The sequence below is a fragment of the Lactuca sativa genome, chromosome 8, assembly GCF_002870075.4.
Source record: "Lactuca sativa cultivar Salinas chromosome 8, Lsat_Salinas_v11, whole genome shotgun sequence".
Lineage (NCBI taxonomy): Eukaryota > Viridiplantae > Streptophyta > Magnoliopsida > Asterales > Asteraceae > Lactuca > Lactuca sativa.
Genome location: NC_056630.2, coordinates 156725848 through 156742296, shown reverse-complemented (window position 1 = coordinate 156742296; position 16449 = coordinate 156725848).

The window sequence follows — 16449 nt, the reverse complement described above, 5'->3', positions numbered from 1 at the left end:
ATGCTGGCTTGTTATGTTATATGCAATAGAGATAGTAGGAGGGGACTAGTCCCCGAGTATCGGTTGTTAGGACCGATGGGCAGTCAGCACCCCAGAATGGCTTGACACGGGTAGTCAGCACCCCAGAATGGCTTGACACGGGTAGGACGGCACCCCAGAATGGCCACACAGGTAATCGGCACCCCAGAATGGCCTTACCGGGTAGTCAGGCACCCCAGAATAGCCTGGCAGTATGTATGTTATGTGTTTGTATGGTATGTGGTACGATGGGGGAACTCACTAAGCTTCGTGCTTACGGTTTTCAGTTTTGGTTTCAGGTACCTCCTCAGCTAGGGGAAAGGAGCCGGTGCGGTAGCAGCATGTCACACACACACACACACTCTCTGGTTTCCGCATTTACGAGATTCTCTGGGACTTATACTCTGATATTTTGATTGGTTGTATGATTTGGCTTTTAGACATGGTTTACGTTGTGTTATGGTTTGATCAAACAATGTTTTAATTATTAATGTTTTCTAAAGTAATGTTTTAAAATGAAATTTTTGGACGTGAAAATTGGGTCGTTACAAGTTAGTATCAGAGCCCTGGTTTGAGGGATTCGGACACACCTTCGGGGGTGTCTGAACTCAAATCGAGGGATTAAAGGATTTTCTAAAAGAAAATGTTTTCTAAAAACTGCGAAAAGAGTTTCGAGAAAGAACGAAGTGTGTGATGTGCGCGACCGGCCGAGCTCAAGTAAGTATTCCCCAAAGTACCCATACAAGTTTATGTTATGTTTATCAGCTTTTGTAGAACAGCATGCTAGAATAGGACTAAGGATCTAGGAGTGATGCCTTATGTGCCTGCTTTATGTGTTTCAGTTGTATGAGAATTGCATGCTAGTATCGAGTAGACAGCAGTAGGGTAGCATGTTTAGGTTATGCCTGATAGTGCGAGTTTAGCGTTGTGTGATAGTTCAGTTTCTCTCTATGAGAGCGGAGTTGCTTGAGGTTGTTTCCCTTGTCTGAATGTTGCTTTCTTCGTGCTATGTGGGACTCTGAATAATGGGAATTAGCCGCTAGGCGAATACATCATGTCACATGTGATCAGGGTTGAATAATCTTAGAGTACCGAATTTGATCCTACTGCGCAGCTCTTGTTTGAGTCCAACCGTGGTAGGGATGAGTCGGGTACTCGAAGGATTATCTGAGCCTCGTCATGTGTGATGGTATTCGGGTAATGGCTAATTGGCATTACAAGGAGGCCTACAGCAGCTGAGGACTGGATCGAGTAGAGTCGGAGATTTCCCTAGGACGAGCCTAGGATGAGTATAGTAGGGATCAGCCATAGTGAAAGGGATCTGGTGGAGTCGAGGCAGTCCTTGAAGAAGGTACGGATAGATGTGGAAGGTAGTATGGGCCCGTACTACTGAAAGCAGACGATCCGTACCCGAACCAAGGAAGGCCCAGATAAGACCAGGGAACTTGTAAGTAGCGGTGATCCCTCAGGAAGTATCAATATCACTAATGATTGTATTATGTGTTGCAGAATGGTGGTACTTCGATCGAGGCCGGTAGATGACGGTTCAGGAGAGGGGTCAGGTTCGGGATCAGGTTCCGAGCCGGTAGATGAGGGACTACGCGAGTTCATCGCATCAAAGATCACCAGAGGCATCCTTGAGTCGACCCCCATCCTATTTGGGTCGATCAAGGAAGGGATCATGGAGTTGATGGAGGATCGCCTTCGGGCATTCAGGAGTGATATGACATCTAGCCAGTCGGGATCTCGCACACTGTCCTTCAAGGACTTCAGGGGCAGTGGTGCGCCAGATTTCCACGGGGTGAAAGACCCCATTGCTGCCAGGCAATGGATTGTAGACATCGAGTTTGCACAGTTGACTAGCTTCTGCCCCGAGGGGTCGAAGGTGAGGTATACAGCAGGGTGTTTACGGGACCGAGCCCGGGATTGGTGGGAGTCAGTGGGTGACTCGTTGGGAGCTGCAGCTATCGAGGCTATGACCTGGTCGGACTTTGTGACCAGGTTCAGGGCAGAGTTTGCGCCGGCTGTCGAGCTTCAGCGGCTGGCCAGGGAGTTTCTAGACATGAGACAGACGACGGAGACTGTGGCGGAGATCACCGCCATGTTCCGGGAGAGGGCTTTTTTGGTGCCCCAGTATGCTGGTGACGAGGATATGAGGAGGACCTGTTATCATGATATGCTACGAGCTGATATCCGGGAGCATGTTAGCTTTTCGGCTTGCCCTACCTTGGACTCTATGATTGCCAGGGCGAGGGAGAGGGAGATAGACTTGGAGCACATCCAGAAACGGAAATCAGAGGAGGGACAGACAGGAGGGGCTTCGGGGAAGAAGCCCAAGGGATCAGATGGTAGGCCGAAAGGCCAGTCAGGACCGAGCCGCTGCAGGAAATGCGGCAGGCCGCACAAGGGGGCGTGCATGATGGGATCATCAGGCTGCTACAAGTGCGGCAAGTCTGGGCACATCAGCAGGGATTGCACTACTCCGACAGCAGTTATTCAGACATCAGAGTTGCTGTGTTTCCACTACAACCAGAGGGGCCACAAGAAGGCCAATTGCCCCCAGTTGACAGTTTCAGCGCCGGTGAAGGCGCCAGCTCCAGCGACTCTGCGGATCACGGATGGCCGGCAGGGCAAGACAGAGGCTCCAGTGGTGAGGAGCCGAGCATTTCAGCTGACTACCGAGGAGGCACGCGCCGCACCTGATGTGGTGACGGGTATGATTCTTTCCCTTTATCTTATTCTTATGATGTTATGTTATTGATATGTGCTCTGTATATATATGTATGCATTAGGATCGTTCCATGTGAATGGCCTTCCAGTTCAGGTGTTGTTCGACTCGGGTGCGTCCCGATCATTTGTTTCTCTTGCGCTTAGCAAGAAGTTTCATGAGTCATCGGGCGAGTTAGACTGGCCTTTGGAGGTGGAGATTGCTGATGATCGATCGGTGCGAGCATCGATGGTATTTCGAGATTGCATGTTGCGTTTGTTTGAGGAGCGCTACTTGGTAGACTTGGTTCCCATTCCGTTGCGCGGGAACAAGGTGATTATAGGCATGGATTGGTTGAGCCCTAATGGGGCGGTGATAGATTGCGCGCAGCATCTAGTGCGGGTCAGGACCCCAAGCGGGGGAGAGTTAGTGATTCATGGCGAGAGGCCGTAGTGTGGACCCACTGTATGTTCAGCAGCGAGGGCTAGGCGCTATCTTCAGCAGGGATGCGCAGGATATGTCGCGTATATGATGGATACCCGGGAGGCAGGTAAGGCGACAGTGAGCGAGGTTTCGGTGGTTCGAGATTTTGCAGATGTTTTTCCGGAGGAGCTACCTGGGATACCTCCGGAGCGACAGGTGGAGTTCAGGATTGACCTTGTTCCTGGTGCGGCTCCGATAGCCAAGGCACCGTATCGTTTGGCTCCTCCCGAGATGCAGGAGTTGTCTACGCAGCTGCAGGAGCTGCTAGACAAGGGATTTATTCGTCCGAGCAGTTCACCCTGGGGAGCCCCGATTCTGTTTGTGAAAAAGAAGGACGGGTCACATCGGATGTGTATAGATTACCGGGAGCTGAATAAGGTAACGGTGAAGAACCGTTACCCGCTTTCGAGGATTGATGACCTCTTTGATCAGCTTCAGGGAGCATCTTGGTTCTCCAAGATCGACTTGCATTTGGGCTATCATCAGATGAGGGTCAGGGAGGAGGATACGCAGAAGACCGCGTTTCGGACACGCTATGGCCACTATGACTTTGTGATGATGCCGTTTGGGCTCACCAATGCTCCTGCCGCGTTCATGGACCTCATGAACCGCGTACGCAGACCGATGCTGGATCGTTTTGTGATAGTCTTTATCGATGACATCTTGGTTTATTCCAAGACTCAGGAGGAGCATGAGGAGCATCTGAGAGAGGTGTTGGAGACCCTGAGGAGGGAGAGCTTTTATGCCAAGTTCTCCAAGTGTGAGTTTTGGTTGCGCGAGGTGTAATTTCTAGGACACCTTGTCAACCAGAACGGGATTCTGGTCGATCCGGCCAAGGTTGAGGCCATGATGAGATGGGAGGTTCCGAAGTCTCCATCTGAGATTCGGAGTTTCCTGGGTTTAGTAGGCTACTATCGGAGATTTATTCAGGATTTCTCCAAGATAGTCGTACCCCTGACGCGGCTGACGAAGAAAGTCGTGGTCTTTCGGTGGGGGCCCGAGCAGTAGGCTGCGTTTGAGACGCTGAGATAGAGACCGTGCGAGGCGCCGATCTTAGCCCTTCCAGAGGGCGTAGAGGATTTTGTGGTATACTGCGACGCATCCATTTCAGGGTTGGGTGCGATACTGATGCAGAGGGGGCATGTCATTGCCTACGCTTCGAGGCAGCTCAAGCCTCACGAGGCAAACTACTTTACGCATGATTTGGAGTTGGGAGCGGTGGTTTTTGCCCTCAAGATTTGGAGGCATTACCTCTACGGGGTTCGATGTACCATCTACACGGACCACAAGAGTTTGATGTACCTCATGGATCAACCGAATCTGAACATGAGGCAGCGTCGGTGGTTGGACGTGGTAAAGGATTATGATTGTGAGATCCTTTACCACCCGGGGAAGGCCAACGTGGTGGCTGATGCACTTAGCCGCAAGGCGGTGCCGATCAGGGATATGTGCATGAGGATGACCGTAGTGACTCCCTTTTTGGAGCAGATTCGGGAGGCCCAACAGGAAGCTATCAAGGAGGAACATCGAAAGAGTGAGCTTGTGGTGGGTCAGGTTTCCTCCTTTGATTATGATAGCCGAGGACTTTTGACACTACACCGTAGGGTGTGGGTGCCGAATCACGGAGGCGTGCGCCGGATTTTGATGGAGGAGGCGCACAAGTCCCGATTCTCCATTCATCCCGGGGCGACGAAGATATATAGGGATCTTCGTCTGAATTATTGGTGGCCCTGCATGAAGCGGGATGTGGCATGGTACGTTGAGTGGTGCTTGACCTGCAGGAAGGTCAAGGCCGAACATCAGAGACCGCATGGCAAGATGCAGTCGTTGGACATTCCACTGTGGAAATGGGAAGATATCATGATAGATTTTATCACGAAGCTTCCCAGGACCGCGCGTGGAGTGGATTCGATTTTGGTCATCGTGGATCGATTGACCAAGAGTGCTCACTTTATTCCGATTCAGGAGAGCATATCGGCCGAGAAATTAGCCGACATCTATATCAGGGAGATCGTGGCGCGGCACGGGGTGCCAGTACCGGTGATCTCGGACAGGGATGTGCGTTTTACTTCCAGATTTTGGAAGAGATTTCATGACGAGTTGGGCACTCGTTTGCATTTTAGCACCGTCTTTCACCCGCAAACGGATGGTCAAAGCGAGCGGACCATCCAGACTTTGGAGGATATGTTGCGGGCATGCGTGTTGGATTTCGGTGGTAGCTGGGATACCTATCTTCCCCTGGCCGAGTTCTCATACAACAACAGCTACCACGCGAGTATTGACCACGCGAGTATTGACCGTCCCCCATTTTCCAGTTGAGCTCAGCCAAATCCACAACAGTTTCCATGTTTCCCAGCTGCGAAAGTGCATAGTGGACGATTCAGCAGTAGTGCCTTTGGAGGATATTCAGGTTGATGACAGCCTGAATTACATTGAGCGCCCAGTCACAATCCTTGACAGGAAGTCGAAGGATTTGAGAAACAAGAGGGTTGAGCTAGTGAAGGTGCAATGGCAGCACCGCAAGGGTTCGGAATGGACTTGGGAGCCGGTGGACGAGATGATGGAGCATTATCCCGAACAGTTTCAGGATCGAGCAGCAGACTTCGAGGACGAAGTCTAAAATAAGTGGGGGAGATTTGTAGCACCTGGTTCCCGGTATGTAAATCTTATTGAGAATTTTCCTTCTTTTTAGCCTTGGACTCGGCGAGTCATAGGTCCGACTCGCCAAGTAAGGACGGGACCCGGGACAAGTTTAAGTTGGCGACTCGGCTAGTCCATATTCCGGACTCGGCGAGTCACCGCTGTTGGATGAAACCCTAATTTTCAGGGGTTGCACCCTATTTAAACGACGTTTTGTGCCTCATATCAGCCCCCATTGCGTCCAGAACATTCCCCCTTGAAGCTCTAACCCCTCTTTTAGTAATTTGGGTGATTTTGGTGCATTTCTTTGAAGTTTTGGAGAAAAGAAGAAGGTAGATCAAGAGGAGAGGGAGAAGATCCAGAATCTTTGTGCCATTTCAGAACTTCTAGAGGTATTAGACTCGAACCCCTCTCTGTCCCTTCATTATTATCTTGTTGAGAGCTTGTGATAGCCATTTCAAGGCTTCTTCTAGTCTTGACCTTTGTGTAATGAGCTTATAGTGTTGAGGGACTTCGGATCTAGGCATGTTTGGGCTCTAAGGCCTCGGATCTGTAGCCTTTATGGACCCTCATTGCTTGAAGACCTTGGATCTACCATTTTAAGTACATTTTGAACCCTAAAATCCGTATTGGTGAATATCTACACATAAAGTTGGAAAATTTACGTGTGATTCGTGTTCTAGGAGTCCAGATCTATGAATGGCATGGACTGGAATCGAGCAAATCTGTGTATTTAGTGGGTGCATGGCAACGACTCGGCGAGTCGTTCATGTAACTCGGCGAGTCTGTTCGCGAGTCTCCGAGTTTGTCCCCTTTTCGTAGAGTCGAGTGAACAGTGAGTCACGGGGTGTGACTCAGCGAGTCGGAAGCTGAAATCATCTATGGAGGAACTCGGCGAGTCAATGCCCTGACTCGGCGAGTTCAAGGCAATCTCCTTAGATCAAGAACAGACTCGGCGAGTTTTTCATACAACTCGGCGAGTCGCAGCAGCAAGTGTTCTTCGGATGAAGATGAACTCGACGAGTTGTTCATACAACTCGGCGAGTAGGATGAAGGACTTGAATATCAGTTTAGAAGGAGAACTCGTCGAGTCGTCGCCTAACTCGACGAGTAAAAACGGGATTCAGGACAATCGTTTGGGTAGGGACTCGACGTGTTGGAAAGCCAACTCGGCGAGTCGGGTCAACTGAAAGTTGACTCTGACTTTGACTTAGGGCATGATCAGGGGTAAAATGGTCATTTTACCCAAAGGACAGTTAGCAGTGTTTGATTGAGTATGTTGTGGGAATTGTAGCCGGAGGATTTCCGGAGCAGCAGCAGCAGCATTAGACAGTCAGTTCCCGATCAGATCAGCAGCTACTTCGAGGTGAGTTGCCTTCCAGTAGCGGTGGGTCTACGGCTTCAATGCCGGCCCACTAGTAGGAGTCGTATGTTAGATGATTGTCTTTGTGATATCATCTAGGTTTGGTACTACCTGATATGTTATGTGCTAGCATGATATGTTATATGAGATAGAAGTAGAGATCGGTTGATAGGACCGAAGGGTAGTTCAGACACCCCAGAAATGTCTGACAGTACGTGATGATATGTTTGCATGCTGGCTTGTTATGTTATATGCGATAGAGATAGTAGGAGGGGACTAGTCCCCGAGGATCAGTTGTTAGGACCGATGGGTAGTCAGCACCCCAGAATGGCTTGACACGGGTAGTCAGCACCCCGGAATGGCTTGAAACGGGTAGCACCCCAGAATGGCTTGACACGGGTAGAACGGCACCCCAGAATGGCCGCACGGGTAATCGGCACCCCAGAATGGCCGTACTGGGTAGTCAGGCACCCCAGAATAGCCTGGCATTATGTATGTTATGTGTTTGTATGGTATGTGGTACGATGTGGGGAACTCACTACGCTTCGTGCTTACGGTTTTCTGTTTTGGTTTCAGGTACCTCCTCAGCTAGGGGAAAGGAGTCGGCGCGGTAGCAGCATGTGTCACACACACACTCTCTGGTTTCCGCATTTACGAGATTCTCTAGGACTTATACTCTGATATTTTGATTAGTTGTATGATTTGGCCTTTATACATGGTTTACGTTGTGTTATGGTTTGATCAAACAATGGTTTAATTATTAATGTTTTCTAAAGTAATGTTTTAAAACGAAATTTTTGGACGTGAAAATTGGGTCGTTACAAATATGCCCAACATGAAGAATAAGGCATAGAAATCTAGATTTATGCAATAAACCAAAAATTTAGAACATGGGGAGTTACAAGAGTCTAGAATATGCACAATAAGATGATGAGAAGTGAATTCAAGTCTAGAAGTCACCTTCTTCGTCCTCTAATCCCCCAAAAATCAACGTAAAAAGCTTATAGAGCTAAAATAAAGGTTAGGGTTTGCTTGGAAGCTGAGAGAGTGTGATGGAAGCTAAGGGTGAGCAACCCTAGCCATCACATTCCCTTAAAAATGGTCCAAACCTTAGATATTAGGGTTTCTCATTAAACTGTTGCCACGCGCCTGGCCATAGGTTATCACGCCATGACGACCTTAAATGCGATCGATATTTCTTGAAACTCCATGTTGTGGCGCTTTCCCCCCCAACGTCGTTGCAACCCTAAATTCTTTGAATTTTGAAATTTGAATTACCTTAGGATCCGGATGTTACAAGACACAACCATCACCTCCTTTATTCCGCCACCTACATAACTAAAGGACTAGAACCACCTACAACCTGCACATTTGTAATCAACATCACTAACCATCACCATCCCTATTGCACCCGTGTGATTCATCGCACCTCCTCCAAACACCACCTGTGACCTCCATCTCCATCCTTATAACACCACCTTCACCTCCTTATTACCCCCTCCGGAAACACAGTAAATAATTCAGCACTGAGACCTAAATATGTTCAATTTGGCCATACAACCTATTTCAAAACAACTTCATTTTTTTTGAATCGGAAAATACCAAAATATACTCCAATCGATAACTTATCAGTGAATCGAAGCTTCATCAAAACCCAATTCATCGAAAACCTTTGATACACACTTTTGATCAAACAAATTTTGCATCACCTAATGAGAAGTCAGATTTAACTAAAATCAACCATCGATTCGACTATATATCCCACACAATCAACAAACACAAATCATCATCATCGAAGAATGTTGTTGAATTAAAGTAGATAAAATGAAGAACACGATTATGAACAAAAACCCTAAAAATCGGAATCAACAAAGGATTGTAGTCCAGAAATTTTCAAGGAGATAATTAATCGATCTTGTGAAATAAACCATTTATACAAATCCATGAGTGAAAATGATGAGAGATGAGGTACTTCAAAAAGCAAATCATACGTATGAAAGTAGGAAGATATGATGAACATTAGAATGACTTTCTTTGCACAAATCTGGTGGTGTAAATATTTATATTTTATTTTTATTTCTAATTATTATAATAAAAGGAAAATGGAAAATGAAATTGTAAAGGGCGTATTCATCATTTTAAATATTTTCAAAATGGATTGGACTAAAACCACAACAAGATGAATGTTTTGGACCAATGGCGCTAAACCTTTTTTGGACCCAAAATGACTATTTTCGATATACCACAAGGACTATTCTTGCAGTTTTGTCAAATCTACAACAAATTCAAATTATGAGAACGGTCTGAGTGCAAAAAAATTAAGGACCAAACTTACAAATTTAACCAATCTATAGGAATGATTTTAGTAATTTAATCTAAAATTAAATATGATAAAACTGCAAAAATGGTCCCCGTGGTATGCATTTTTTGGGATTTTAGTCCAAACCTCGACTTTTTTTGATTGGTAGTCCTTTTGGACTAGTTTGTATGTAAAAATGGTCCCTGTGAAAATTGAAACGACTATAATACCCTTGGGATATTTATTTTTCATTTTCTTTCATTATTTTAAAATCTAATACTATTTATTTAATTATTTTAACAGTTAAAAAATAATAAAGGACCTCTCTCTCTCTCTATCTCTCTCCTGCCTGTACGAAACTATTTCCGAGTTCATCTTCTCCAACCAAACAACATGATTGCAGCCACAAAACATTAATTATGTTCATAAAACAAAAATGATGAAGGCCTCAATCAAATTGATTAGATAAATCCAAGGATTTGATTAAATAAATCCAAGATTTTTAATTGGGTACTACTCATGGATAATACTTTAACTCCACAAACCCACTTTTGGTTCTTAATAGCAAACCCCTTATAGCTTTGAATTTGAAGGCAAAATCAGATCTTGGTTATGCACAGATAACGAAGGTAAAATGGAGTCCTTACAAAGTAGCCTAACAACAATAACACCAGTAGACGACATCAGAGGAGGTATAATCGAAATCAAAGACCAATTATTCCTCATCCAAGACTGTTGATCGATAAAAAAGGAAAACAAAAATAATGAGGGGGAAATTCGGACATACAGGGGTCGCAAGAGGTGACGGGGCTGGTCGGAGACGACCGACGGAAGCAAAAACTGCCGACGACAGTGGTTTTACAGCAACGGCGACGATGGTGGCAAGGGCTGCTTCGGCGGCTTCTGCTGCTTCGTTTTCTCATTTTTCCGGTGAGCTCGATGAGAGGGAGGGCAGGGAGGAATTAGGGTTGTGTTCGGTGGTGATTTTTAATCGAGAGAGAGAGAGAGAGAGAGAGAGAGAGAGAGGTATAGGGTGGGGTATTGGTGGTGGTGGGTCACGACTGGAATGTGGTGTTGGGTGGTGTCTGGTGGTCACAGCAGCAATGGAGGTGGTGATTGGGTACAAGAAGAAGACATAAAATTTTCATAAGTTAGACAAAATTGTTGTTTACTCCATATGTAGAGAGAGAGAGAGAGAGAGTGTGTGTAACGCCTGTGTTTCTGGGCTTGTCATTAATGTTGATATAATAGTCTAGGTTAACCTTTGTAACCCGTTTTGAAATAATAGAAGTGTATTATTTGAGTATTATGTGTTTCACTACTAGAAAAACAACCTTTTACGACGCTCATTGCGCGTCGTAAAAGGCTCAGACGACGCGCAAATGCGCGTCAAGGAAGGCCCTGTCATAAAGAGAGACGACGCGCATTTACGACGCTCATTTACGACGCGCGATTACGACGCGCGTTTACGACACGCAATGCGTATCAAGGAAGGCCCTGTCATAAAGGAAGAAGACACGCATTCGCGTGTCGTAACCTTACGACGCGCGTGTTAATGATACGCAATGCGTATCAAGAAAGCCCCTGTCAAGAAAGGCCATGTCATAAATGAAGATGACACACATTTTTGCGTATCATAATTTTAAATGTTTAAAAAAATATTATTTATAGATTTACTTAAATTTGTATTTAATGTTTCATAATAGAAAATAAAATATCATATACAAAAAATAGAATCCGTTGCTTAAATATAATGTCATACAAATAATCGTTCCATGGAAAGATAAAACAAATCAATGGAAGTTGTAACAAAAATTTACAAACGAATTAGATACAAAAAATACAATCCATTGACCCTTTGCTTATTCAAGATCAACCTGCAAGTTGCTAACTAATCTATACAAATTCACCCTTGTTTCTAATCATTTTCTTAAATACTTTACAAACATAATTCATCCATAGTACCTGCACTATAGTTTCAGCCTTGTTTCTTCTTCTTCTGAACTCATCTCTTGCAACCATTGCTCTAAGCCTAGTCTGAATAGATGCAACATCTCCTTGTCAATTATGTGATAAATACAACAGGACAGTGGCCTACCTTCATAATAGCAACAGCTAACGAAGCAGGAATGAAAGAGAAGTCAATACTCATAACAATAGCTGCAGTGAATGCATCTAGGTCCTACAAGATCATTAAAGTCACTATTTAAATACACACTACATATAAAGGTGTCAATATTCTGATTGCATGTACTTAATATATAAAGACTCCAACAATAAATAGATATGTTATGTTACCTTGAGACACCTTGCTTTGAAGGGGATCCAAAATGCCATACCAATTTGGGATCTAAAATGCAATACAATAAAGAAATCAAACATTATTTAGTTTGCAAAAGAGTACCTATAGCACCAATGTTTATGAAGGTCCCCATGGCTCTATCATTACCCCGGTCCATGTACTCCAAAATCTTTCTTGTTCCTGCAAGCTGTAATGACATTCATGCAAGTGCTCCTTCTCCCATGGATCCTTGAACAAAAACCTAAATAAATTTTAAACTTTTATTTATATTCGAATATTTTTTTGTTGTATATACAATAACTGAATTTGACATTTACGGTTTAGTCGTTGGAATTGGAAGAATGATAATCTGTCATGCCTTTAATTGGAAGGAAATGGAATGGAATTTAACAAAAAAGGCATAATAGAATTGAATGGTGAATCCCATCAAACATGGAATTTGAAGGAATCTGATATAATTTAATTCCATCCATTTGCCAATCAAACATGCCATGGAATGGAATCTCCAATTTCAATTCCATCAGAACCATGATAAGCATACCTTAACACGTTTTCCATCATTTGAAAATGATAGAGCAAGAACTCGAACAAGTTCCATCAAAGTACCTATTCGATATACATCTTGTACATAAATATAATTTATACTTATATTTTATAACAATTCAATTATTGAAAAAGGAAGTGTTCCTCACTGTGTTGGGATTCAGCTTTGGCTATCATCAACATTACAAGTTGTCTTAGTATTGTCCACCACCACGTAGAGTAAGATGCAGAAGAAAGTTCAAAGGAAGGAAACCAAATTCAAAATTCTTAAAAAAAATTTTAAAAAAAAGCATCCAAGGACTTTGATACCTGTAAACTTTAGTTCCTTATCCAACTTATCCTGCAATACATCCATCACACCCTTCTCATCCGTCACGAAACCCCCATGACCTATAAAATCAAACATTAAAGCTTCAATAACAAAACCAAAGGGCAAATCTGTCATTTTTTTGGAAAATCAAACCCGGACGAATGAACCTGAGGGTGGAGGAGGTGCAACCCGCCCCATTGCCGCTAAATCAGGGTTGACTTTCTGACCGGCCTCCTGAAGTATGGCAATAAGTTCCTTAGTAAACCGAGCATTTGCTGTTGTAAAGAGAGTGTATGTTGTCCATTTAGCCCCGACTCTTCCTGTTCTCCCAATCCTATGAACATCATCTTCCAAGGAACCCGGGAAATCATAATTTATCACATATTTCACGTCCTTCACATCTGCATTTTCATTTTCATTTTTATAAATATTAAACAATCAACAATATGAATCATTAAATATATAATTATTAGTTGAGAAATTAAACGTACCTAAGCCACAAGCTGCAACATCTGTAGTTGTCATTATTGGAGTTTTACCAGCTTTGAATTCGGATAGAACCCAATCTCTTTCTGCTTGACTTTTATCTCCATGGATTGATAATGCGGGCCACCCATCCATTCTGAGCTGGCGGGTGATTGGTAAAGGGTAACAACTTAATTTTGTAAAATGGAAAGACTGACCGTGACTGAAGTAACTGTTTTTTTGTTGATTTCATTCAGATTCTAGGTTTCTCCTTTTCCTTAACGTGCATTAAGGATCAAAAATGCTACACATGGTATTAGCGGCTCTGTTACTCTCTTTGTTGAAATACTCAACAAGTAAGTAGTAGTACACTTTTCACTAAAGCCTTCTATTAATAGCGATGTACTTTCATTTCTTTATATGAAAGTAGGTTGTTGTTTAGGAAAATATATAATATAAGACACTGGTAACAGATAATAAATTTTGGATTCCAATTCCAGGTATATATATTATTTTGAGAAAGGGAATCCACAGATAAGGAATGTTCAGTTCCAAAAACAAAAATTTAAAACTCAAACCTCACTATCACCATTTTGTGCATTACATTTTACCGATTACCAATTATTAATTGCTAGATTCGTGAATCCATCTGAGCTCTTTTTCCTGATAGAGAATGATTAACTCTTGTTAGACCTGTGGACAATGAGAATGAGCTCCAATGACTTGACGACATTCCGATCAGTGATTATTTTACTGAACTTTAATGTTATTAATCAGTAAAATTTGTTAATAGTTATTTCTTTGTTTTATAAATTAATTCAATTTTGTTTTTTGAATGGTAGTTGGATGACATGATGCCAAAGTTTAAAGTATGACTTGATGCTTTAACAAGGTTTATTTTTTGAGGACTAGGCCCAAGCAAGTGAGGGACAAAATTATGATTGGAAGGTTAGTTTTATATAATAACCTCCTCATGGAAGGTTAGTTTTTTATAATTTTTTTTATTCTTTATTATGTTGTACTAAACCATTTCCATTTACAGAAAGACTGACCGTGACTGGCAAATGAGTTGCAGATTGCATGGAGGTATTGATGACAATTGGCGATGAGATTGCAGCTCCTCTCAGAAACCTTTCAGAAGCAAGATTTACTGCAAAACAATTGTATGCCCTGATCTCTCACTCTCAGTCAGGAAGATAGATAAAGCTGTAATGAAATATAATAATTTACAAATAAAAAGTTATTAAAATTGAGGGAAGTCGATGAGTGAGGTGTAAAAAAAGGAACAAAAAACGAAAAAAAAAACATTAAATTTATGTTCGTTTGTGACAGAAAAAACAGGAAATGGTTGTTGAAAATGATAGTTGAAAAATGACGAAAAAAGGACCAATATGCCCTTTTCCTAAAAATAACATCTCATTTTTCATTATATTATATCAAATTAGATTGTATTTAGTAATGTACTATCACCCATAATAAAATGACCAATATGCTATTTTCCTAGATTTACCCTGTTCATAATTATAGTTGACTAAAGACGAAAAAAAAACTTTTATTTTTTGTTGGTTAATGAAAGAAAAAATAGGATCAATCTGAAAGTGTTTAGTAGAGTTTAAAAGAACCAGCTAAGGTGCAAAATGAAAGTGTTAAACCTACTAACCAATTATATGAAGTAAGAAATAAATAAATAACATTGTTTAATTATAAAGGACCAAAATACCCTTTTCCCTAATTTGCCCTCTTGAAAATTCAAGTTGGCTTCCAAAATGGGTTAATTTTTTTTTAAAACATATAAGTATTAAATGGATACAATTTTAGCAACATACTTTTATTTATTTTAATACTTGTTTTAAAACATGTAAGTAAGATGCTATAATAGACATAAAGCTTAAAAATAAAAAATAAATAAACAATGAATTTTTAAAGGAAAAATAGTGAAAAGCGTTAATACATTATAAAATAACAATTGTAGGTGCATAATGAAAGTCTTAAAGCAATTATGCAGTTACATGAAGTACAAAATAAACACATAATATTCTTTCATAATAAAAGGAAGAAAATACCATTTTCCCAAATTTCCTCTTAATAAAAGGACAAAGATGCCCTTCTACCATATATCCCCTATTTAAACATGTGGTTGGCTGCCATTATTGGTTCAAAATTCCATACCTTCTTTGAAAATGACCGATTTACCCATGTGTATAAAATGAAATTGATCAAGACATGGCAGGTTTGTAAAGAATTATATAGCGGAAAGAATGGTAGACACTCTAGAAATAACATCCGATTATGGGTTCAATATTCTAGACCATATATGAACAACAACCCTACATGTGATCTCAACCTCACCCGTGTATCAACCAACAGCAAAGGCAAAACCATCCTTAAGGAAAATAGATGAAAAAGAAAACATTTTTTTTAATGTTTGTATATAAATCTGTCAACAGGGACCAAGGCGTACACGTTGATTTGTTATTAAAAGTAGATTTTTTGGCATTCCGATTCATATGTTGCAGCAAAATAAGAAGAGCAGTACCTCATTCAGCAACTGAAACAAACACAGGCGAGTTAAAACGTTGAGATAGGAAAAACAATTCACAAAATATCATCGTATGATACTGATACGAATTCTATATATGAAATATAATCTGAAGAATGGAATTTGATATAAAAAAACGATTTCATTCCATATCAAAAACATTATCACGTCCAATAGGGTATACTTGAAATTGTTCATCTAATAATTCTTTAATTTAAGCAAATCCTATCATTTTTTTAATTATACACTATTATTTATGTTAATAGAGAACAACTGACGGATATACAGAAGGAATCAACAAATTCATAAATTGAAACTTTTGACCATGAATAAAAGGGCTTATATATATATATATATATATATATATATATATATATATATATATATATATATATATATATATATATGCGTACAAACAACACTGGAGAAACAGATCTTGAAGTCAACACATACGATTTGTAGACTAATGACTTGGAATATGAATCTGAATACCATATACATTAGAACACCCACACATACAACCATAACCACCTAATGGTGATGGATGGTGGCAGAGAAAAACCCCAGAAGCCTAGGCTGCCGACCATGGTTTTAGGTGGTGCTTGGCAGGGAAAACATAAAAGAAGGAGAAGAAAAAAATATGCATCGATACCTTAGGCTGGAGCAAAGTTTTTCCCGAGGTCCCCTTCCTCCTCCTCCCTCGACGGTGACTCAAAAATCCGACAACCTCATACAAAAACTTGAACAACTCCTTTTCTAGCATCCAAGACGAACAAACAG